This window comes from Bos javanicus, chromosome 27 (genome assembly GCF_032452875.1).
Source record: "Bos javanicus breed banteng chromosome 27, ARS-OSU_banteng_1.0, whole genome shotgun sequence".
NCBI classification, from domain to species: domain Eukaryota; kingdom Metazoa; phylum Chordata; class Mammalia; order Artiodactyla; family Bovidae; genus Bos; species Bos javanicus.
The window spans coordinates 12,889,154-12,915,114 of NC_083894.1; the positions used below are offsets into that span (position 1 = coordinate 12,889,154).

Here is a 25,961-nt window from a genome sequence, read left to right on the forward strand (position 1 = left end):
CTGATTATGGCTGGAAGTATAACAAAACCAGTCAGTTCTTAATAAGGGCTTTTAAAAATCACAGCATGCTCTTCAGTCCCTCAGTATAGGATGAATGTGACATCAGGGACACAAATATCATTACCTTGATAAATTACAGACAGTGTAATGATTATGGAAATCGTCATCGACTGATCATCAGTCACAATTTATTTCAAATCAATGTCTACAATTTGTAGTCTGGATGGAAATTTTCTCCAAACCCCCTCTGGTATACTACAGTTCTTCTCAGCGAACTTCCTCCTATGAGCCTCAAAGCATTATCATGCATCATGGGCTGTTTATGAATGGAGCCCCCTCACTGGTTCCATGGCCACAAGCAATCCAAATTAGTCAGGAGAACGTTGGACCACCACATACTCAGAGACAAACTCATTCAGAAAAGCAGTTTAAGAACCAGCAAATGTGCCAAACTACAGAATCCCTCCCCAGACACAGAGCTTCCCATTTTTTTCCTTCTTTCCAATTGGCAATAAATGGTAATGTTTGACTTTACTATGCTGTTAAATTGCAAATAAATTGTTGCAGAATCATGACACAATAGGCATTTGCATCTTTGAAAACAATCTCTGTAACAGGAAACATCCTTTGCATGCCTTTGTCTGAGTCAGTATTTTTCTGTTATTCTTTTTCCAATACATGTAATTTTAAATAAGTGGGACCCAATGAATCAATCCCTGTTGTCTTATTATATAATATTTCTCTAATTTTTAGGTTAGTCATCATTCATCAAGGACCACAAGATGATTAAATGTCAATGCTAGCTAATGATGCACTTATACAAGGAAAACTTTGTCCCCAAAAGACTGCTTTCTCAGATAAACATAGGCTATAGACTATACTTTTACAAGAATGGAGATTTGATTTGAATGTAGACAAGACTTCACTGATAGCTCAGTCAGTAAGGAATCCACCTGCAATGCAGGAGACCCTGGTTTGAGGTTGGGAAGATCCGCTGGAGAAGGGATGGGCTACTCACTCTGGTATTCTTGGGCTTCCCTGGTGGCTCAGCTGGTGGAGAATCTGCCTGCAAATACAAGAGACCTGGCTTTGATCCCTGGATTGGGAAGATTCCTTGGAGAAGGGAAAAGCTACGCACTCCAGTATTCTGGCCTGGAGAATTCCATGGACTGTATAGTCCATGGGGTCACAAAGAGTCAGACACAACTGAGCGACTTTCACTTTCATAGACAAGACTGGATATTTTAAATTTATTTTTCAGTTTAAGTATAGTTGCTTTACAATGTATTAACTTCTTCTGTACAGCAAAGTGATTCAGTTATATATATATATATATAAACATTCTTTTCTTATATTCATTTCCATTATGGTTTGTCATAGGGTATTAAATATAGTTCCCTGTGCTATACAGTAGGATCTTGTTATCTATTCTATATATAATAGTTTGCATCTGCTAACCCTAAAGACCTACTCCACCATTCCCAAATCAACCTGCTTTATGAATTTACTGTTGCCTTTCTTGCTCTCTTCAATATCTAAGAAATGAGTGCATATTGTTAATCAGTTTCTATAGTGAGCCACATGTAGCTGTTTCCCTTTCCAGACATCCCCTTCATTCTCCATGCCTTACATGTTGGGCATAAATGCTGCGTTGCATCTAACAAATGTATCAGTGCCCCCATCAATAAGATGCGATTGTCCCTCCAGCTGATTCTTCTGCAACACATTTCCCCATGTAGGATGAGGTCTGAGTGACGGGCTACACTCCCTGGATAGACAGGTCTATTGACTTTCTATTGACTTTCATCTTGGATCTAAGACTCCTTGTGTGTAACTGCTGGGTCAGCCCCAGGATGATGAACACAGAAGCTTGTGGCACCATCAGTCCTGGACAGGGTGGGTGGTGGCACCATACTGGTCACAGAGATGGACGTACTTGGGTCTCAGGGCTAGTTCTATCACTTCCTAGCTATGTAACTTTAGGCAAGTTTATTAATTTGACAAATACTTATTGATCACATGCTCTATACCAAGCAGTTTTCTGATGACAGTAATACAACAGTGATCAAAACAGACAAGATCCTGGGCTGAATGGTGTCTACTGCCAGGGAAAGGAGATAGACATAAGGCAAGTAAACAACTAACTAAAGAAGATTATTTCAGATCCTAGTAGACATGACTGAAGTGACTTAGCAGCAGCAGCAGGGGCTGTTTTGTTTTGTTTTTTAATAAGGCGATGTGATAGAGATTATGGTGAGGGAGGGGGAACTACTGAATTTAGATGTGGTCACAAGAAAGATCTAACTGAGGACCAGTATTTGAGAATGGTTGTAAGATGCCTGCCAGGCACAGATCAAAGGTGGAGTGTTTGGGCTGGAGAAACAGTAAATGCAAGACAGAGGACCAGGAGGAAGACCAGGGCAGCTGGAGGGTGGTGGGTGAGGGGAGACCGTGGAGGATGAATTCAAGCAATAGACCTTATAAATCAGGAAAAGACAGTGCACTTTATTCAGATGTGATGGGGAAGACATAGGCAAGGTTGAAGCAGAGGAGGGACCTGATCTGATTTTCATTAGAGAACTATTGTTCAGTCCAGTGGGAGAAGAATTGCTGGCAGAAAAGAAGAGGAAGCGATGAACCCAGTCAGGCAGGTGTAACTAGAGTCCTTTCCCTCAGCCAAGGCATCACACCAAGAGCTGGGTCATAACTGGACCCAGTAATTCTGACTGCATCCTACATTCAGCTGTGTTTGCATATATAAAGCAATTAAACTATTATTAATTATTTACATATATGAGAATTATTTATTCTTGCAAGAAGAATCCTATGGACAAAGGAGCCTGGTGGGCTACAGTTCATGGGGTCACAAAGAGGCAGACACAACTGAGGTGAACTAGCATGCATGCACTGCTTGCATGGAGCTCGCACTCTCACACAAAGCCAAGTTGCATTTGCTGAACAGGTAGCCCTACCTGGCCATGTATGCTGTGATCCGAAGAAGCGCTTCAGGTTGTGTCCGAGTAGAGCCAAGGAATGGCGGAACACCCCCGCCAGTGAACAGCTTGAGAAAAGAACAAGAAAAGAAGAAAGCAGGTAGTCTTTTCAAAGGCATTGCATAGACTGGAGCAGAGAATTCACAGGGACCACTGTGTTTCAAGAGAAGAGTGGGAAATGAATCAAGAAAAGAAAATTGCAACCAGATTGTAGAGAGGGCTTAATGCCTGGGCCAAGGAATGTGGACTCTGTGCTGTTGGTATTGAGCAGCTATTGAAGGATTTTGAGCAAAGGAGTGACATGATGAAAAGGTATTTGGGAAGATTAATTTGACAGCTGTGAGTGGGGAGGGAGGTCAATCTAAAAGCAGCTGATATAGGTGATCTGCTATTGAGCCACATTTTGGTTTCCTTGGTTCTGAGTTTTCAAACTAAAATAACTTTACTAATAGGTAATAAAGTCCCCTCATTTTTGCTTAGACGTTTGCACTCTCTGATGATGTGCTGGTTTTATCCAGAAGTATGCTTTCTGGATCATTAAAATGAATATTCTGCATCTTGAAAAATTATTTGCCCTTTTCTCCATTCCCTTCCAGATTAATAGTTACAAGCTAACTTAAAAAGTGACAGGGAAATAGTGAAAAAGTAGGAAATAATGAAAACAAGTGAATGTTTTGCTAAGGAAATGTTTATTACTGTGGTTCTCATCATTATGAGTTAATTACAGGCTCTCAGCAAATATCCCATTGTGAACTCAGAGGTGCAATATGTTTTATTTGAAAAAGTGAAATAGTGTTTTCCTTTCCAGTATTCAGTTGTATTTCCTGCTATTTTAAGACTACTCAGTGGTACCGATGTACTTTGACAACCAATTATCCCAGCATGCCTGTGCTATGTATTTTAACTGTAATGCTTCTTAAAAGCTTGAATTGCAAAAACAAAATTCTATCTTAATTGATCAGATGTGCATCGAGAGTTGTCTGAACACTATCTGTGTAATATCTGAATAACCCAGCTGACTTACAGGAGCAGACAGAAACACCTGTTGGAATAACACATGCTTTCTTCAAGGTTCATATTTTACAATTTTTCCTCCAGATTTTCTTTTCTCCAGCATCTTCACTCTTGAGGAAGGATGACATGTCACACCTGAATTCTGGCCATGCTAAGAATAAAATGTACCCTAGTCCATCTCTAGGATTTCATATCCTGATTTATCAAGGATAGTAGCGATCTGACTATCACAGTTACCAGTATTGCCAATCTCCAGCTTTGCCCACGTCATCTTATTCTGGCAAACATGGTTCGAAGCATGGTGTGGTCTCCATTCTACAAGCAAAAGGCAGCTTTGCAGAGTAAGAATTCTCCATGTTAATGTTGCCCTAGCCTGTTAACTACAATTCAGTGTTGAAAAGCTGATGTCTGTGATTGATTCAGGCACAGGGCCATTGTTTAATTTACTTTGGTTTGATTTTTTTCCTTCACCCTCCCAACTGGCTTCTCTAGAGGAGGAAAGTCAGACAGTAGTTACTGCTTTGGAAAGAAAAGATAAGCTGAACACTTTGGAATGCATTTTTCTAACGCTCCTTCTCCAAGTGTTACATGACTGTATCAAATTTCTTTTAGACTTTGATAATGAGAAACAGACAATTCAGTAGAAAATACAACCAAGAGATTTGCAGTAATAGAGGATTTCAGAAATGCACATGGTTCTAAATGGCACTGAGATTATGTGCTTTAGAGTTCTGAATCTTCTACTTTTTCCATGTTTGAGTAGGCACTATGGTTGATTATCAGGTTGAGGAAGGGCAGGGGGCTTGCCTGCTCATTATAAAGGTGCATGTGTGTAAAATTTTCACACATAATATAATATTTCAAAGTTATTTTTATGGAGACTCAGGGGTCTCAGAACTTAAACAAAACTGCTGATCATTGGCTCCAAGAAATACTTAGAAGGAATTATAGTTTTTGTTTTCTTTCTTTTTTTTTTTTTTAACATCCTATGGAGTCATTTGCAGACTTTTGGACTACAGATCACATAATGTTTGTTTATTCAGCTGGCTTTGGAGATTTAAGCAATATTTGGAGACACACAAGTCTTTGCCTTGCTTAATAAAAAGAATACTCAACGGTATAGGTACAACATTTTTATATACAAAATGTCCTTGCAAACAGAGGTTAATATTGACAAAAATGTAATTTTGAAATTAAAAATAAATAAAACAATCCCAGAAAAAATTCATCCGGCATCATCTTTCTTAAGGAAATTTTAGCAACCCTTAGGTCTCCCGTGCTATAATGCTTGAAAATACATTATTAGGTTTTCCAAGAATACTGTAAGCAATGCTTGCATTATTCTGCTCTGATCAACTACAACAAACAAGGCCTGGGTCACCTTCTAAGAATAATCACTTACCAGAAGAAGTGTTATTTTGTTGGTATTATTAGTAAAGATTTATATCACAGAGTCAACTCATTCTTGTCTATGAGAAAAGGTAGAATAAATATTTCATACCTGCGGCTTTTGAGGAACATTCTGCCTTTCAATCCTGAGGCAGGCTTTCAACATAGATGCCAGTCAGAAGTCTTTAACAGATGTAAGATGCATCTTGCCTTCTTGTCTTTGAAAAATATAAGGATCTCAAGATGCACCTGAAATATTCATTATGTGGACAATATTCCAAGCAGAGCTGGAACTTGCTGAGTGTTTCAGTGACTATTTATTTATTCAGGTTTTTCTGTCTTTTTCTCACATATTGTTAATACTTCCTAAGTCTATGACTTGTCAAAATGTCTTTCCTTTTTAGTATACTTACATGACTAAATTTACTGAAGCATTTAACATCACAAATAGTTTCGTTTGGTTAGCTTAACAACAGTTTAATTGAAGAATATATTTGTGCCATGAATCATTTCCTTTTACTTCTATTTCTCCTCTTTTCCTTTTTGCCTGCCTCCCCCTATCAGTTTAATAAAGCAGAGGCTCTATTGAGAAATCAACCTTTCAATGAGTTTCTTTGTTAACATCTGATTAGTAGAGACAAATTTCATTGTCAGTAAGATGACAAATTTGTACAGTTTTATCAGTGGAATTTCTATATGGGTTGCTAGAATAAAAGAGCTTAGAATCATAGAAGACCACAAACATACCATTTTGCCCTATACTGGATTCCCTTGTAGCTTAGTCAGTTAAGAATCTGCCTGCAGTACAGGAGACCCGGGTTTGATGCCTGGGTTGGGAAGATCCCCTGGAGAAGAAAATGGCAACCCACTCCAGTATCCTTGCCTGGAAAATCTCATGGACAGAGGAGCCTGGTGGGCTGCAGTCCATGGGGTCGCAAAGAGTCGGGCACAACTGAGCGACTAACACTTACTTACTTACTATATTTCTTATGAAGTCCAGTAAAACATTTAAATGTGCAGTATATCATTTCCATTTATCAGACGATGTACTAAAACATATTTTCAATTTCCCTTTTCCATCACCTTTTACCAGTATCACTGGTTTCTTTTTATTTCAGTCTAAGCTTTTTTTAAACTTTATAAATGCCTTCCTTTAAGAAAAAAATACTATACATACAAGTATATATTAGATTGGCCAAAATATTCATTCAGGCTTTTCCATAACATCCTACAGAAGATGTTATGTGCCCCTCCTTGTCACAGTAAAAATGATGGCAAAATGAGTTTTTCAGGACTTATTATGTTCCAGGCACAGTAGTAGATAGCTTCCTTTTTACATGTTTCCTCAATTTAAATGGAATAAAAAATGTGTTTTTTATTAATTGTTGCTTCATTATATTATATGTAAAACTGTAGTGTGTTTCCTTTATTTTTGTTACTTGATGATTTTGATGACTGAACAGTCATATCCAGTTTGGATCAATAGGTCTCTGTGTCCAGAGGAATAAAACATATGAAAATATCAAATAGATTTATTTTGTTTGTAAAATAGTATATCCCATTAGAAGTAAAGATGATCTCAGGTCCCACTGAAGTTATCACTGGCAATAAGTAGAGGTACAATCAATAGAAATTTAAGCTCAGACATTAGGAATAATTTCATGTGAATAATGTGTTTCAGAAATATGAAAAATGTTGGCAAGTTTCTGAAATCTTTATACAAAATTGTAAAATTGTGTCTATGGGCTGATTTGTATATATTCTCACCTATATGACTTTTTAGAATATACTACTGTAAGCCTAGTTTCATAATTTAGGAACCTGAAAAGAATGGAGGTCAGAAAAAAATTAACAGTTCAGCTAAATATGTTAATTTAAGCAATACAAAGATGAATTAGAGTGCTGCTATGACAGTGTTTGTTCCTTTATTTGATTCTTTTTAGCTGAACATTCATACTTCAAAGAACTCTAAGCAATGCATTTTTAACAAAATCAGAATGACTGTTACTTTCAGGAAGATTTATTAATACTGACTACTAGATAAAAATGTCAAAGACAGTAAATATCATGCATAAAAAGCATAAAGAAATGCTACATTGGTTTGAGGACAAATAGGAAATGTAATTTACAGTCTGAGTAGAAAATGAATTTCTAGTAATGTTAGGCAAAAAACAAATTATGGGCAAAAAAAAGTGAATGGTTCTCATGATACCTGGATAAAAAGGCAAAATTGAAACAAATTTGGATTCTCCGTGATATACAAACAAGGCTGACCCTGAGCGAGATTGTGAAGTGACTGCCTATTCTTGATGTTGTTCCCTAGGTACCTAGCCCCCCAGAGCCTTTCACCTGGATCCAGGCATCTCTGAGTACCTGGCCACAGACAAGAATTGTTTTTTTAGGTTCCTACTCACAAAATCTCTTCTTTCCTGACTTCCATTCTTTAATGGCAAAGGTTTTCAAACCACTTTATCATGCTTCTCTTAAGGATTTATATATCCCAATATATTTTTCCTTTCCAGTTGAAAAAGACCCAATGATATTTAATAAAAAATTCTTGAGGAAGAACAAAATACTAATTTAAGTATCACTAACACAGCAATTCTGTGAGGAGGTGATGGCACCCCACTCCAGTACTCTTGCCTGGAAAATACCATTGACAGAGAAGCCTGGTAGGCTACAGTCCATGGGGTTGCTAAAGTTGGACATGACTGAGTGACTTCACTTTCACTTTTCACTTTCATGCATTGGAGAAGGAAATGGCAACCCACTCCAGTGTTCTTGCCTGGAGAATCCCAGGGATGGGGGAGCCTGGTGGGCTGCCAACTATGGGGTCGCACAGAGTCGGACATGACTGAAGCAACTTAGCAGCAGTAGCAGCAGCAACACAGCAATTATACACTAAGCTGAGTAGTGAACAATTATAAAATCTAATAGTAATGTTACAGATATATTCATTTATATACATTTGGCTGCAAGCATGATCAATTCGAAGCAGCAATAATAACCATGTGCCCTTCCCCAGATTTCAGGAATTCTAACAATTTCCATGTAAATCTGAATAGCAGGAGCATTGCAAAGTTCCCAAGTGTTGAGTGGCTGTCAGATGTCTTTGTAGAATACGGATTTAGAGTTTTCAGTTAATTCTGGTAACATGCTAATATTAGTTTATGAATAGCACCTTCTAGCTACTCAGCAAATACTAGTGAGTATCCATTAACCTCTAGAAATTGCATATTATTCAACTGTAAGAGTCAAAGATGAGTTTTCTGTCCATCAGGCTGAACTTTGAAGTTCCACAGAAGTCCATAGGGCATGCTTTGAGCTGTAGGGACCCAGCACAGCTCACTGATAATGAGCTGATAGGGTCTGAGGCTGTTCCCAGATAGAAATTACATTTTCACCCTTGTTCTTTTGGGTGCTAATGACTATAAAGTTGAAAACCCCAGGCTACCAAGAAAAAAAGAAAAAGAGAGAGAGTTATATCTCAATAAGTTTCAGAGATCTGTCTGACCTTGCAAAAAAGCACCTTTTAATCAGGCCCTTTGTGTGTGCGTGTGTGCGTGCTAAGTCACTTCAGTCTTGTGCGATTCTTTGCAACCTTTTTGACTGTAAAACCTACCAGGCTCCTCTGTCCATGGTATTATCCAGGCAAGAATACTGGAGTAGGTTCTCATGCCCTCCTCCAGGGGATCTTCCCAACCCAGGGATCAAACCCAGGTCTCTCGCATGGCAGGCAGATTCGTTACCAACTGAGCCACCACAGAAGCCCAATATTCCAATTACTTTGCACAAATGGTTTGACATGTTCAGACAAGTAGATGTTATCAGAGCCCTAACTGAGTCATAGAAATGACTTGCTGCAGAGCAAGTGGCGGAAATAAATGGAAGATGCTGCCCACTAATGTGACATTGATAATTTTAAGTCATGGGGAAAAGGAGGAATATTGGAATATTGGGGAATCCTCAATGCTCAGAAATCCCTTAAGTGGAGCTTTTTGTGATTAAATGGCTCTCACCCACCTCAGTCAGTGTTTTCCAAGGGACATCCTCCATTTTTCCAAGACTTTGGAAAAATGTGGTGCTATAAGTGGTGCTTATAGATAAGAATGATTGCATCAACTTCACTGAGCAGTGAGATGGACTCTTCCGTCTGTTGACTAGTGATGAGCTGTTTGGGTATCTGCTTAGACCACGGGACTTAGATCTTACTAGCCATTGTGGGGAGTTAACTGTTATTCCATTGATAAATACTTCAAGGAAAAGCTTTGTCCTGAACCATTTAGATGGTCTTTCCAGGGAAGCCAAGGACAGGTGGGAATGTGATTACTGATTATTTTCTTTCCTTCTTTCTTATTTTCTTCTGTGGCTCTCTTTGATGATGCTGGTCATCCTGAAGGAGACAAGCAGGCAGGAAGACATAAAATGCATTTTTCACCGTTGGTTTTAGACACTAGATTTTCTGATAAAAATTCTAGTCTGGTTGACCTTCAGTGCTCTTTGTGTTTGATCATGGACACCCTGACAGTGGGGTCATCCACATGCCTACACAGAGGATGGTAAAAATGAGGGGTTGAAGCCTTGCTAAAGCACTTTCCTCATTGATAAAATTGGCAGTGACCTTAATCAGTGACTCTCTAAGCTTTTTAGCACTGACAGAAATAACTCCTTTTTTTTCCACTCTGTCTATTTCCATCAAATGCTTTTTTCCTCTGATCTTCAGATACGATACGTGTCCCTGGGTTTGTTGAGCTTTAGAAATCTAGTCACTTCACTCTTCTTTCATTTGTATTATGATTCTTATCAGAATCCTCCCAAATACATCTTTAAGGAGACTTGATTAGAGAAACCTCAAAATTGTAGAGACATATTTATCTATAAACATAGAAATTCCTCAGTGTAAGGCCATTTTAGATGATCAGTTACCACTGTTCATAAACCTGAAAAGAATATAAATTGCTGTTATACACTGTATCCATTTTCTGTAAATCTTAGTTATTTTCTAAATATTTCCAAGAAGTATCACATTACCCCAAGCTGAAAATAGTTTTTGCAAGAGTGAAGTTAATAGTAAATGATTATTTTAATTCACTTAGTATTTGGAAAACAATGTTGATTGCATGGCTAAACTCAGTAGCCCCCTCAAGTAATTACTTTCTATAAATTAACATGCTATTTCCCTCTTCTGTAATTTTCGAGAAATCAAGCTATAAACTATAGCTAGATTGCCAAAGTCACAGTCATTCTAGAAGTTTCTAATATGCTCTGATTAACTATAAAGTGATCAGCTGTGTGCCAGTCTAATGCATAGTTAGGATGGACTGAACAATCAAACGGACTTCTTTACTTTTGGGGTATTTATCTTCTATGGATGCTGCCCTGGGTTATTTTGTTGGCATAGAATTACACTTGAATAAAAGTCCTACAGTTTTGAAAGAATGAGAAGTCACTGACAACAAAGTCAGTTTACAACTGATAACTTTAGGAAAGATTATTGTTCTAATGATTTACTCTAATGTAGGACACCCAGGAAGGTTGAGTCCTGAATCATTGCTTAATATTAAAGATCTCTCAGATAGAGGGCTGCTTTTTAGGAAAGAGAAATAGTTCACCAGGGACATTAAGTGCTATGAATTTTTAAGCAAATATTTAGTATATTCTCTGCTGCTGCTGCTGCTAAGTCGCTTCAGTCATGTCCAACTCTGTGCGACCCCATAGACGGCAGCCCACCAGGCTCCCCTGTCCCTGGGATTCTCCAGGCAAGAACACTGGAGTGGGTTGCCATTTCCTTCTCCAATGCATGAAAGTGAAAGTGAAGTCGCTCTGTCATGTCCGACTCGTCGCGACCCCATGGACTGTAGCCTACCAGGCTCCTCCATCCATGGGATTTTCCAGGCAAGAGTACTGGAGTGGGATGCCATTGCCTTCTCCAAGTATATTCTCTAAAGGCATACAATTATGAGCAATGAAGGACAGTTGTTATCATTATATCAGGGCTAAACAATTACAATCAAAAGCTATTGTGTTTACTTTGATATTGGCAGGCCTCTGAACTGATAATTCTTTATTGTGGTGTTTGATTAATTAAAAATAACAAATTGAAAACTTTAGTGACAATCATAATTAATATTAAAATATATGATGCACGATACTGGATGCTTGGGGCTAGTGCATTGGGATGACCCAAAGGGATGGTATGGGGAGGGAAGTGGGAGGAGGGTTCAGGATGGGGAACACATGTATACCTGTGGTGGATTCATTTTGATATTTGGCAAAATAATACAATTATGTAAAGTTTAAAAATAAAATTAAAAAAAAATAAACATAAAAAAATAAATAAATAAAATAAAATATATGTGTTCATATCCCCCAGAGGTTATAGCAACTACAAACAGTAAAATCTTCTTCAAATATGATTGGCCAATGAGATCATTGGCCACATGATGGTACTGGCCATTAATTATAAAGACCCAATGATACTCATTGGGAATAATGAAAGAATCTTGATGAGAAAGAAAGCTGACAGAGGTAACAGAATAGTACTCAAGGCTGCAAAAAGTTTTGTGCAGAGCTGCAGACGAGAATCCTTGTATCTGAAGAGGCAGCATGGTGGTCTGGTACAGAAAGTATGTTTCTCAGAGTCAACCAAAAGGGCTTCCCTTTCCCCTCATCCAAGGTGACGTGCAAAATATCTAACTGCCAGTCTGTGCACAAGCACAAATACAGATGCTGGCTGTAAAAATCCGTGCTGATGGTCATGTGTGATGGACAGATATCAGGTTAACCCCACCATCCCAAAAATTTTTCTGTCATCATCTTTGCATCTAAGTCAACAAACAACACTTTTCTACTAACCCTACTTGAATTTCAACAGATTCCCCTCTTGATCACAGCCTCCTCCATATACCTTTTCTCTCTTGTTTATCCCCAGATTCTTCTGAGCCTCCTTCCTCCTCTCTAACCTACTCCCTCGCTTGCTTTTCCCTTTCCCGTGACTGTGAGGCTGACCCCCGTCCCTCCCTCTCTATATTCCACACTTGCTCCCTTGGCCATCTCATCTGACTCTGTTGCTTTAAAATGATCATGTCTCACAGACTCTAGCTTCTTTTGCCTTTGATCCTTGGACGAGATGGGTTTTTCTGCTACAGATCCCCAAAGTAAAGTCTGCTCCTTATCTTGAATTAATATGACCTTTTGTATTGGTTTGTCCTGATAAACTGGGGACTTCATGAGGGCTGAGCTCCTGGTTTCCTTATTCAGAGCTGAGTCCCTGGGTCTAGCATAGAGCTGGGAAAATTTGCAAGTGACTCAACTTCTAGCCCACAGGTTGCACCTGAATTCCAAATCCTCTGAAACTGTTCTACAATGAAACTGAAATGTATCTGTCGCCCCCCTTCCTGTTTCCACTGTGTTCAATGTTTGTACTTTGGTCACTTGTTGCATTTACCTGGATCACCCTCTGCATCTCACCCAACATTTTTAAGAAATCATACTCTTCATTCTCACCTGAAGTCCAACCTTGCCCATAAAGCTTCACCCAGTCTTCTTGTTCAAAGTAACCCACCTCCTGATTCCCATAATATTTGATCTACACCTCTTCCATGGCATTCACCAATCTGGAATGTTTATTACACTTTTTTACTTACCTAATTTCCTTAGGGAAAATGTAGTGCATTATACATTACCAATCTCCTGTACCACCTGGTACATGCAAGGATACTTAGCAATTATTAGTTATATGAAGTATTAAGTGAATGTAATCATTTTATAATTATGTAGATAAATGCATCATAGTATAGTGAATATACACAGTTATAGTAAAATAAATACAATAAAACAATTTTCACTGTAAAACAATTTTTCTATTTTGTACTGTTTCTCTAGGCTTGGACCACAACCAATAGCTTCACTTGACAACTCTAAAGCACAAACTGCCACAAAATTGAGGGAGAAGACAGCTTTTTGGTAAGTTGCATGTACATTTTTAAATCTGATTGTAATCAAAAAGTCTCCATTTTGTTTCAAGCCCTATTTTTTTTTTTTTTTGATGTCCTACTGTGTTTTCTTAGAGATTAGGGGGAGTAGATGGAAAGTTTTCAAGAAAATGATTATTTCTTATAGACACTAGCATGAAACCTTTCCATTTGGACACAATGCTGAGGTGGTTGTATATGTTTCTGAAATAAATTTATATTTTGTGTACATTTGATTGAATATAACATTCAGGAAAATGTGTAAGTTTTAATTGCACAGAGCTCAATTCACTTTTCACTGAGTGAGCACACTTATGTAACTGGGACCCAGTTAAGAAACAAAGTATTACCAGTCCCCCTACTGCTGTGCCCCATCTAGTCCCACTCCCTCCCCATCAATATCAGTTACAGCAATGACCTTCAAAACTACAAATTAGTTTCCCCTACTTTCAAGTTTTATGTGAATGGAGGGACTATCTTTTTAAATGGCTTTAGACTAAAGAAAAACTTGGAAAAGTGAACAGGAAAACCAAGTGATGGTCTATTTATGTAACAGCTGTTTTGCCAGATAATTTGACAGCTAATTGGAGTCGTATTGCTTGTATTCTTAAACCCAGCAAATATCACCTGTTTTAATTGGAGGTCACTGCTGATTAAGCACTAGACTTGGATTTTTTCCCCCTCATTTTTGTGCCTAATAAATTATAGCCTGCCCAAGATCAGAAAAGGTATTCATCATGTCAAATGTTTATAGCAACTGTCTATTATAATTAGAGCAAAAGATTTTCTTTTAGCATTGACTGATTAAATTGGTAATTAACATAAGATGAAAATTTTCCATGGTTTCTCAAAAAAACCAAGAAAATAGATACAGGTACACATAAATCAGGTAAGGCTTAATAACACATTTGTTAGGGGCTTTATTGTAGTTAGCATAGTAAATGAGTAAAGGGATCACATTTCTTTATTTCAAGATGAAACTATCCAGTTATCTATTCCAGAGAAAGCCTTACTAAGAGCTTCCTAATTTCTGTTAATTTTTAGGCATCTTCCCAAGAAATTGCAATTAAGCCCTTACACTTCAAATGCTCACTTAATGATTCAGATAGTATCTTATTGATCAAGATCCTGGGGAGAAAGATATTAGAGTTTCTATTTATTCTCAATTTCCAAAATAATTGTTGCTGCCGAACTCCTTTTATACTATTATTAAATGTTATGACTTCTCACCCTACTTTCTTAATTTTAATTTTGAGACAATTGGTGCCTTTCTTAAAAATAATTTCTTTTATCCAAATCATCTCTTTACATCTAGTGTAGTTAATGATCTGCAAATCACAGGGTAATATTTTATCTAATCTTGTCCATTATTATTCATCTATTACCAAGAGAAACTTCTTGACTTAGCTCCTAAATTTTAGGATACAATCCAGTTTAGAGACCCACAGCCCTCTCTATATATTGCATCACTCCAATACGGTCCTGAACTTGCATTCAGTCATCTTTAATTATGTGACTTTTATATACAAGGAAAACACTTAAAGTAATACTTCCTAATCAAGTTATATTTAAAACTACTCAGTGGGATTCTATTTATTGTAAAGAATATGATGTTTTAAAGCATTTACTGAATTGGAAGATTAAAATTCATATTAAAACATATAATTCAACAATATTCCACTTCTTTCAAATGTTGGGAATTAAACATAGCTACTTGGAATATATTCCATTCCATTATTAATATGTGTCAGTCCGAAAAACAAGGAGTTTTTTTCTATAACAAACAGTGTCAACCCCTAATGACCCCCTGCCCCTTACATAAGAGACAACCACTGTTCTAATTTCTACTACAGTGATTTGCTTTATTTATCCTTGCACTTCATTTAAAAGAGCTCCTTAAATGCAGTGTGTCCATTTTGTTTCTGGCTTTACTCATTCAGTATAATGTTTTTGAGTCTCATCCTATTCTTGAGTACAACAGAAATTAACCTTGTAACAAATCAACATTGCTTCAGAGTCTGTGATCCACTTTAACTCAAACCAGAAATGTATGAATGTTCCATTTTTCCCAAATCTTAGCCAGCATTTGATGTTACTACTCTCCTGGGTTTTAGCTTTTCTTATGACCTCTCTGTGGCTTTAACTGGCATTACCCTTATGATTAAAAGATGCTTACTCCTTGGAAGAAAAGTTATGACCAACCTTAATAGCATATTAAAAAGCAGAGACGTTACTTTGCCAACAAAGGTCCATCTAGTCAAGGCTATGATTTTTCCAGTGGTCATGTATGGATGTGAGAGTTGGACTGTGAAGAAGGCTGAGCGCCAAAGAATTGATGCTTTTGAACTGTGTTGTTGGAGAAGACTCTTGAGAGTCCCTTGGACTGCAAGGAGGTCCAACAGTTCCATCCTAAAGGAGATCAGTCCTGGGTGTTCACTGGAAAGACTGATGCTAAAGCTGAAGCTCCAGTACTTTGGCCACCTCATGCAAAGAGTTGACTCATTGGAAAAGACTCTGATGCTGGTAGGGATCGGGGGCAGGAGGAGAAGGGGACGACAGAGGATGAGATGGCTGGATGGCATCACTGACTCGATGGACATGAGTTTGGGTAAACTCTGGGAGTTGGTGATGGACAGGGAGGCCTGGCGTTTTGCTATTCATGGGGTCACAAAGAGTCGGACACGACTGAATGACTGAACTGAACTGAATTGAACCCTTATGATTAATGATTCAAGAATATTTTCTTGTACCATTCACATATCTCCTTTTTTTTGAAGGTGTCGATTTAAGTTGTTTGCCCTTTAAGCATGTTTGCCTGATTTGTGGGAGCTTTCAAAATATATTTTGGATATAAGATCTTTGTCAGATTTTATGGGTTATGAATATTTTAGTTTAGTCTATGGCTTGTTTATTTTAACTATGTCTTTTGTTAAACCAGTGCTTTTATTCTGATGAACTCTAATTGGTTGGTTTTTCTTTTATGGTTAATGTTTTCAGTGTCCTCTCTAAGAAATATTTGCCAACAACAAGTATGAAAATGTCTATAGTTTTGATTTTTGCATTTGGCTCTATTATGATCTGGAATGAATTTTTGTACATGGTTTGATGTCAGGATTGAGATGCATTTTCTTCACATTTTATGCAATTATTCTACCACAATTTATTGAAAAATGATTTCTTTCTAAGTTGTGTTGCTTTGGCATATTAGTGAAAATAATTGCTCTTGTAGATCTATTCCTAAACTGCTTTTTTTCTATTTCATGGATCTATTTTATTATCCCTGTACCAGTACTAGTCTAGCCCGGCTATGGTAGTCTTGAAATCAGATAATGAAAATCCTTGATCTGTGTTCTTTTTCATTATTGTTTTAGCTAGTTTGGATCCTTTACATTTCCATACATATTTTAGAATTCACTAGTCAATTTCTACCAGAAAAAAAAAAAATCCTGATGGGATTTTGATTGAGATGGCACTGAGTCTGTAGCTGAATTTGAAGGAAAATGACTGTTTTAACAGTTTTGAATCTTCCAGTCCATAAACATGAGAGCTTTCTCCTTTCATTTAGATTTTTTTCCCCGTATTTTTTTCCTTTTCAGTGTAGAGCTTTTGTACATCAATTAAGCTTATTCTGAAATATCTTTTTATGCTATTATAAAATGAATGAAAATTTATCAATTTCCCATTTCATAGTTTGCTGCCAGTAGTAGAAATACAATAGATATTTAAAACATTGACCTTGTATCAGATATACTATTTCTATGACTTTTTTTCTTTCCATAGGTTCTTTTGAATTTTTATGCAAACAGTAATTTTGTCTATGAATATAGAATTTCACTTCATCTTTTCCCATTTTTATGCCTTTTCTGTATCCCTTTCCTATTGTACAAACTTGGACTACCTGATCAATGTGGAATAGAAGTGGTGGGAACAGATATTTTGCTTTGTTCCTAATCTCAGAAGACAGTGTTCACTGTTTTATCATTAAATTGATGTTAACTCTAGGTGTTTTATAGATGTCTTTTAAACTAAGGAAGTTCTGTCTATTCCTGGTTTAAGTGGGTTTTTGTTTTTTTCTTTAATAATGAATAGGTGTTGAATTTTGTCAAAAGCTTTTCTTCCTGCCCGTATTGAAATGATTATATGGTTTTTCTTCCTTTTCTGATAATTTGATAGATTAAGTTGATCTTTTAAGTGCTAAACCTATCTTTCATTCCTGGGATAAATCCCCATTTGGTTGTAATGTATGACCATTTTATGTAATCCTGGATTTGACGTGATAATATTTTCTTAATGAAACTTACTTAAGTCTATATTCTGGAGTAACACTGGTCTCTGACTTTCTTCTATTAAAAATTTTATTATCAGGATATTGCTGGTATCTTTAAATAAGCTGAAAAGTGTTTTTTCCTCCTTTCTTTTCTTAAATAACTGTGTAGATTTATGTATCTATAAACTTTTGATGGAATTCACCGGAGACTCCATCTTGGCTTGGACTTTTCTTGGTTGGGAGTTTTTAATTACAAATTCAATTTTTAAAGAGAGCTATTCACTATTTTTTTCATTTTTTTATGTTAATTCTGGTAAATTGAATTCTTCAACATATTTACTTCATCTGAGTTGGCAAGTGTTTTCACACAAATGGTCATAATGTTTCTTTATTATTCTTTAAATTTCTATATGAACTATGGTCATATCCCCTCTGTCAATCCTTAATTGGCAATTTGTGTTTTTGATTTTCTTTCTTGATCATTTTTGCTAAGGTTCACTACTTTTATTAGTCTTTTCCTAGTACTAACTTTTGAATTGCCTTTTTATCCTGCATTTTTTATCTGTTTCTAATTTGAATTTTGGTCTTATTTTTCACTATTTCTTTTCTTCTTTCTTCAGTTTTAATTTGATCTTCTTTTTTAAGATACTTAAGGCAGTAACATAGATTGTTAAATTTAAAATGTTCTTCTTTACCAAGTATTTTTATTACTACAAATTTTCCTTGAATCACTGCTTTAGCTGCATTTCTCAAATTTTAATTCACATTTTTGTTGTAATGTACTTGAAAATATTTTCTAGTTTACCTGAAAATAAATTATGATTTATTCTTTTACATTGAATTATTTAGAGGTGTAGGCATATACTGCTATAATTCCAGATACTTGAGAATTTTTCTAATTTCTTATTCTTATTGATTTCTAATTTAATTCTACTGTCATTAGAGACATATTTTGTGAGATTTCTATTTTTTGAAATATATTGAAACATTTTATTTTTTTCATCCAGCATCAGCAGATCTATCTTGGTGAATGTTGCAAATGCTTTGGAAAAAAATGTATACTGTGAAATTATTGGATGTGGTATTATACAAATATTAATTTATTCAATTTGGTTAATCATGTCATTGAAACTTTCTATATCCTAACAATTTTTTATCTACGAATTTTACAAAACACTGAAAGAGACGTGTTAAAAGTCTCAAGCTACACGTGGTTGTGTCACATTCATTTGTTCTGTCAATATTTGCTTTATGTATGTTTCAATTTCTGTTATTAGGTAGGTACATACACATATACCTCTGTGAGAGTTAACATAAATTCCTAATAACCACTTTATCATTGTGAGATGTCCCTCTTTTAATCTAGCAAGAATCCTTGTCTATATCCTTGTCTGATGTTAACAGCATCACATGACCCAACTTTCACCAATGTTTTCATTGTATATATCATTTTCTAGTCTTCTGCTTTCAGTATGCCTGTATTTCATGATGAAGGTGAATTTCTTGAGACAGTTTGTATTTAGTTATTCAATTTTTTCCAGTCTTTCCGGTCTTACAATCAGAATTTTTAGCTCATTGCATTTAATAGGATTAATACTGCAGTTGAGGTCTGTAAGTTTGCTATTTATTGGATTGGATTGGATTCCTCTATTTTCCCTTTCCTGCTTTGTTTTGGGGTTCATCAAATTTGGTTTCAATATACATGCTAATTCTTCCATTCAGTCTCTTTCAATTCAGTTCAGTTCAGTTCAGTCGCTCAGTCGTCCGACTCTTTGCGACCCCATAAATTGCAGCACGCCAGGCCTCCCTGTCCATCACCAAAACCCAGAGTTTACCCAAACTCATGTCTGTCGAGTCAGTGATGCCATCCAGTCATCTCATCCTCTGTTGTCCCCTTCTCCTCCTTCCCCCAATCCCTCCCAGCATCAGAGTCTTTTCCAATGAGTCAACTCTTCGCATGAGGTGGCCAAAGTACTGGAGTTTCAGCCTTAACATCAGTCCTTCAATGAACACCCAGGACTGATCTTTAGAATGGACTGGTTGGATCTCCTTGCAGTCCAAGGGACTCTCAAGAGTCTTCTCCAACACCCCAGTTCAAAAGCATCAATTCTTCAGTGCTCAGCTTTCTTCACAGTCCAGCTCTCACATCCATACATGACCACTGGAGAAACCATAGCCTTGACTAGACGAACCTTTGTTGGCAAAGTAATGTCCTCTGCTTTTGAATATGCTATCTGGGTTGGTCATAACTTTCCTTCCAAGGAGTAAGCATCTTTTAATTTCATGGCTGCAGTCACCATCTGCAGTGATTTTGGACCCCAGAAAAATAAAGTCTGACACTGTTTCCACTGTTTCCCCATCTATTTCCCATGAAGTGATGGGACCAGATGCCAGGATCTTCGTTTTCTGAATGTTGAGCTTTAAGCCAACTTTTTCACTCTCCTCTTTCACTTTCATCAAGAGGCTTTTTAGTTCCTCTTCACTTTCTGCCATAAGGGTGGTGTCATCTGCGTGTCTGAGGTTATTGATATTTCTCCCGGCAATCTTGATTCCAGCTTGTGCTTCTTCCAGCCCAGCGTTTCTCATGATGTACTCTGCATAGAAGTTAAATAAGCAGGGTGACAACATACAGCTTTGATGTACTCCTTTTCCTATTTGGAACCAGTCTGTTGTTCCATGTCCAGTTCTAACTGTTGCTTCCTGACCTGCATATAGGTTTCCTAATGTAATGGTTACAGTATGAATTCTTATCACAATTTACTATGTGTCCCATAATATCTTAAAACCATATATGAGTATAAATTATATTTGTTCCCTCTTTCCTGTGCTAATTTTATCATACATTTTAATTCTATATTAAGACACTGAAATATGATAGTATTATGTTTCTTTAAACAGTCATTAAAAAAAGAAAACTGAGTATATTAGTTTGCCATTATTGCTGTAACAAAGTACTTGCTGAGTGGATCATGTGTGTGCTAAGAATCTTCAGTCATGGCAGACTCTGTGCAACCTATGAACTGAAGCCCACCAGGCTCCTCTGTCCATGGAATTCCCCAGACAAGAATAGTGGAGTGGGTTGCCATGCATTCCTCCAGGAGATCTTCCCAACCCAGGGATTAAACCTGCATCTCTTATGTCTCCCCCATTGGCAGACAGGGTCTTTAAGATGGGTTCTTTACCACTAGTGCCACTAGAAGCCCACTGAGTGGCTTAATAAATGGAAATTTATTTTCTCACAGTTCTAGAGATCTGAAGTCCCAGATCAAGATGTCAGCAAGTTATGCCCCCTCTGTAGTAGATGCTAAAGAAAGCTCTGTTCTGGGCATGTCTCCTAACTTCTCATGGTTCCTTGGCTTCTGACAGCATAACTCCAGTTTTCATATAGCATTCTTCCTGTATACATGTCTCTGTGTCCAAATATCCCCTTTTTTATAAGGACATTGAGCATACTCAATTAGGATCCACCAGATGATCTCATCCTAACATGACGGCATCAGCACAGAAACTGTTTCCAAATAAGGTCACATCCACAGATCCTGAGGATTAGGACTTGACCGTATGAATTTTGGAGAAGGAAACGGAAACCCACTTCAATATTCTTGCTCGGAGAATCCCCATGGACAGAGGAGCCTGGTGGGCTACAGTTCATGGGGTCACAAAGAGTCGGACACAACCGAGTGACTGAATGAACATATGACTTTTGGGAGACACAGTTCAACCCATAATACTAAGAAAAGGGTGGGAGGAGTTTATATATATCCCTGTATATTTACAATTTCCCATGTTCTTCATTCCTTCCCATAGATCAAGTTTCCATCTGGTATCATTTCCCTTCAGCCTGAAGATATTTTTGTAGCATTTCTGGCACTGTAGGTTTGCTAGTGACAAATTTTCTCAGCTTTCATTTATCTGAAAATCTTTACTTAAGGTCTATTTAAAGGATATTTTATACTGGACACAGAAGTCTGGCTTGATAAATTTTTTCCCCATCACTTTGAAAGTGCCACTTAATTGTCTCCTGGCCTCCATTGTTTCTGATGGGAAATAAGCCATCATTCGTATTGTTATTCTTTCATATCAAGATGTCAGCTTAACACTTTTTTATATCTCAAGCCATGTATTTCTTTGCTGTGAGTGACTTTCCTGTGCATCATAGTATGTTTGGCAGCACCTTTGGCTTCTACCAACTAGGTGCCTTTGGCACCCCACACCTACCTCCACTGTGAAAATCAAAAGTGTCTCCAATTGTCTCAGATATTCTGTTCAGATTTATCATTGCTAATGGTGAGAGAGCCTGGATATTTCCAGTTATTCCCTTGGCCACATGTGGAAGATTTTCTGATTTGCCATAATGTTTAATGACAGCAAAATAATTGCAATGAATCTATGTTTTCATTTTTGGTATTAATAGAATTGAAGGACATGCCATCATCTTCAAGCTAGATAAATAAAATATACCCCAGTCTCTTATGAAGTGAACACATCCCTGGTTTCTCTAGCATAGTGCCAGTTAATACCTATTATTGATAGCTTCTCATTTCACCTTCAAAAATCTTCTAGTTTTTACACATCATCATAAATCAACTACATATCCATTAAAAAAATCAAAAAATTCTAGTTTTGGAAATAATTTGCCTGGCTGCCCTATTTATACATATTAATAATGATGATTTTTGGTGGGAGAATCCTATATAATCCAATGTAATCATTACATGATAATTTTTAGCATTAATTTTGCACTTTCCAAACTTAATATCTTTATTTCTTTTCAGTAGTAACATTTTATTATGTTATGTTATTATGTAAGTCTGCATACAACCAACCTCTACATTTGCTAGTGCTTTGAAATAAGTTTGAATATGGTCAAAATGTGATTTAAGAAATGAGCTGCATAACACAGACTAGACTTTGATTAGAATATTTCTCATATAGGAAAAAATTATCCTATTTATTCACAGATTGCTCTTTGCTTAAAAGATTTTTTTTTTTAATTGTCAAGAACAGCAAATTGCTCTCATGGTTGATTGAATTAACTCCATGGACTCTGCGACCAGAGTCCTGGCTCGCTGCAAGTGTGGTGATGGACAGAGGCACTGATGTATGATTTGGAGGAGGAGTTAAGACATGTTCTTAGGTCTTGAAGCTCTCTTAGTTCCTCTGACAGCCATGCACATTTTAGCTATCATGACCTTCCAAAAAACACCCTTTAGAAAAAACTATCCAGATAAAAATGTCCTAAATTTCCTTACATTTGGAAAAGCATGAGTTCTCTAAGGAAAACAGTATTTGAGAGTATATGATATATCTCTGGCCATCAATATGATACTGCTAACTTAAGGGCACTGTATTCTCTGAATATTATTTCAGGCCATGTAGTCAATGCCTTGGTTATTTAGTAAACATAATGTAAGGCAGATCCACTTGTTTATTATTTATTTCCTTTGAATGTACACCTAGTTAATGCAAACTGACAACTTGAATAGTTACTCAGTTATTTTTCAATCACCCAGTGGTATATCCTGTTGAAGACAGTAATGTGTTGAACTTTCAAGTCTTATGCAAATACGTTGTATTTCCGTCTATCTCCTGTTCAACAATTTATTATTTTTAGGTTTTCATACTGAAAATTATTCATAACCTACTTAATGTCAGACTTGAACCTACAATGAAATACGGAGAATACCTTTCATTAAGTAGAAGGTTTTCTTTTATGATAGTCCTTATAGAAGATTCAAATTGTTAGTCAGAGGTACTAATTTTGAGAGAATAGCAGCTTGGGGGCTGTAATACATTTCTTCTGTTTCAAAACATCCCAAAGAATGCTGTCAGCTCTAAGTTTCTATACCTAGTATCTTCTAAATCAGATCAGACCATTTTTATATAATAGTTGCAAATGTGGAGTTTTCTTTTTTGAATGTTAAATCTGCTTCTATTTTTCAATCAATTTAAAATGTGTAGAAAAAAAGTGTTCTGATTGTATATTATCCAATTTTCATCAGCTGCCGGAAGGAAATGCTGTGAAAATCTGTGATTTAAAACCCTTAAAACTTCTGCTTGAAATGCATGTTTTGTTAACAACATTAGAGATGCAAAGTATCTTAAACAGAATTTTGATGTCTTTATTAATAGCATTTAAAAGTTTTAGGATTTCAGATATTCCTAGATTTGATTCTCCTTGATTTACAAGGACATGTATTTTGACCTTTCTATTTCTCCTTTTGGAAATCATTGGAATTGTGAAGGAAAATGATAACAGAAAGAAAAAGAATGGCATTATTTGAAAAACTACTATCCTTTCTAAGATTTAATGGAAAAACATATTTTACATAGGATATATCAGTCAGTTCAGTTCAGTCACTCAGTCATGTCTGACTCTTTGTGACCACATCAATCGCAGCATGCCAGGCCTCCCTGTCCATCACCAACTCCCCACTCAGACTCACATCCATCGAGTCAGTAATGCCATCCAGCCGTCTCATCCTCTGTTGTCCCCTTCTCCTCCTGCCCCCAATCCCTCCCAGCATCAGAGTCTTTTCCAATGAGTCAACTCTTCGCATGAGGTGGCCAAAGTACTGGAGTTTCAGCTTTAGCATCATTCCTTCCAAAGAAATCCCAGGGCTGATCTTTAGAATGGACTGGTTGGATCTCCTTGCAATCCAAGGGACTCTCAAGAGTCTTCTCCAACACCATAGTTCAAAAGCATCAATTCTTCAGCGCTCAGCTTTCTTCACAGTCCAACTTTCACATCCATACATGACCACTGGAAAAACCATAGCCTTGACTAGACGGACCTGTTGCCAACCTTTACTGTTGGCAAAGTAAAGTCTCTGCTTTTCAATACGCTATCTAGATTGGTCATAACTTTCCTTCCAAGGAGTAAGCATCTTTTAATTTCATGGCTGCAGTCACCATCTGCAGTGATTTTGGAGCCCAAAAAAATAAAGTCTGACACTGTTTCCACTGTTTCCCCATCTATTTCCCATGAAGTGATGGGACCAGATGCCGTGGTCTTCGTTTTCTGAATGTTGAGCTTTCAGCCAACTTTTTCACTCTCCACTTTCACTTTCATCAAGAGGCTTTTTAGTTCCTCTTCACTTTCTGCCATAAGAGTGGTGTCATCTGCATATCTGAGATTATTGATATTTCTTCCCGCAATCTACATAGGATATATAAATGACCATAAATAACAATAAATACTCAAAACCCATTGTGTATAAATCACTTGCCTGTGAGCTGCATGAAATACAAAGATCTGGTCTTCCATGAGTTTGTAATCTAGATAAATAAGTAAAAATAGAGCATGCCAGAGAAGCAGTAGACTTAAGTGGTATAAGGATTTAGAAGAGTATAAATTGTTTTTCCTTCCTCTAAGACATCATGGCTGAAGTGGGATTTGAGTTAAAGAATGGAAGTAATGCCTAATAGTAATTCATGATGAAAATACTATTGAATGCTAACAAATTTAAATACAACATGTTTTTATTAAACCTCAGCAACCTATATTGAATATGAAAAAATAATGAAAATATGATATCAGCTAGTTAGAAGAGATGATTTTCTTTTTAATAGATTTCTTTGGTTTCAAGCTAATTGATAAAAACAGAAGTTCTGAAACTTTGTGTTAATTTGTATTTTATTTAGTTTTTCATTTTTGCTTTTGCCTGGGCTTCCCTGGTGGCTCAGAAGTAATCTGCCTGCAATGCAGGAGCCAGAGGAAGACACGGTTTGATCCCTGGGTTGGAAAGATCCCTTGGAGAAGAGCATGGCAACCCACTCCAGGATACTTGCCTGGAGAATCCCGTGGACAGAGGAGCCTGGCAGGCTAGTCCATGGGTCGGCAAAGAGTCGGACACAACCGCAGCACCTTAGCATGCACATCAGTCAGTGTTTATGTTCACCCAAAAGTAAGAAATTGCCCAAAAAATGTGAGATACACACACACACACACACACACACACACACAGAGAGAAATGTATTTTCTCACTTAAAACAAGCCAAAGATTATGACAACTCCATAATAGTCATTAGGGGTTTTCCTCATCATTCACTATTCCACCCCTGTGGTGTTCGATCAGGTCCAATAGAGCTGCTGGAGTTCCAACCATCACTTCCCTCTTCCAGGCCAAAGAGTGGAAAGGATTAAAAAAAGATGCCAACCCTTCCTTTAAAGAGAATTCAAGGAAGCATCACACTTCACTTTGCTTATATATCAGTGGCCAAAATGTAGTCAGATAAGCAAATCTACCGTAAAGAATTTAGGAAATGCAGTTAACATGACTTCCTAGTCTACAGTTAGGGATTTTTTCTGTTTTTGTTATGTGA

The 25,961-nt window shown here is 36.9% G+C and overlaps 1 protein-coding gene across 1 annotated transcript in view; it reads left to right on the plus strand.

The window, feature by feature from the left end:
* TENM3 (teneurin transmembrane protein 3) overlaps nucleotides 1–25,961 on the plus strand; it is a 997,728-nt gene that overhangs the window by 107,206 nt on the left and 864,561 nt on the right. The window contains exons 2-3 of the mRNA XM_061404118.1: nucleotides 754–940; nucleotides 13,281–13,361. The gene's annotated coding sequence lies outside the window, so the exon portion shown is untranslated. The remainder of the gene's footprint in view (nucleotides 1–753; nucleotides 941–13,280; nucleotides 13,362–25,961) is intronic.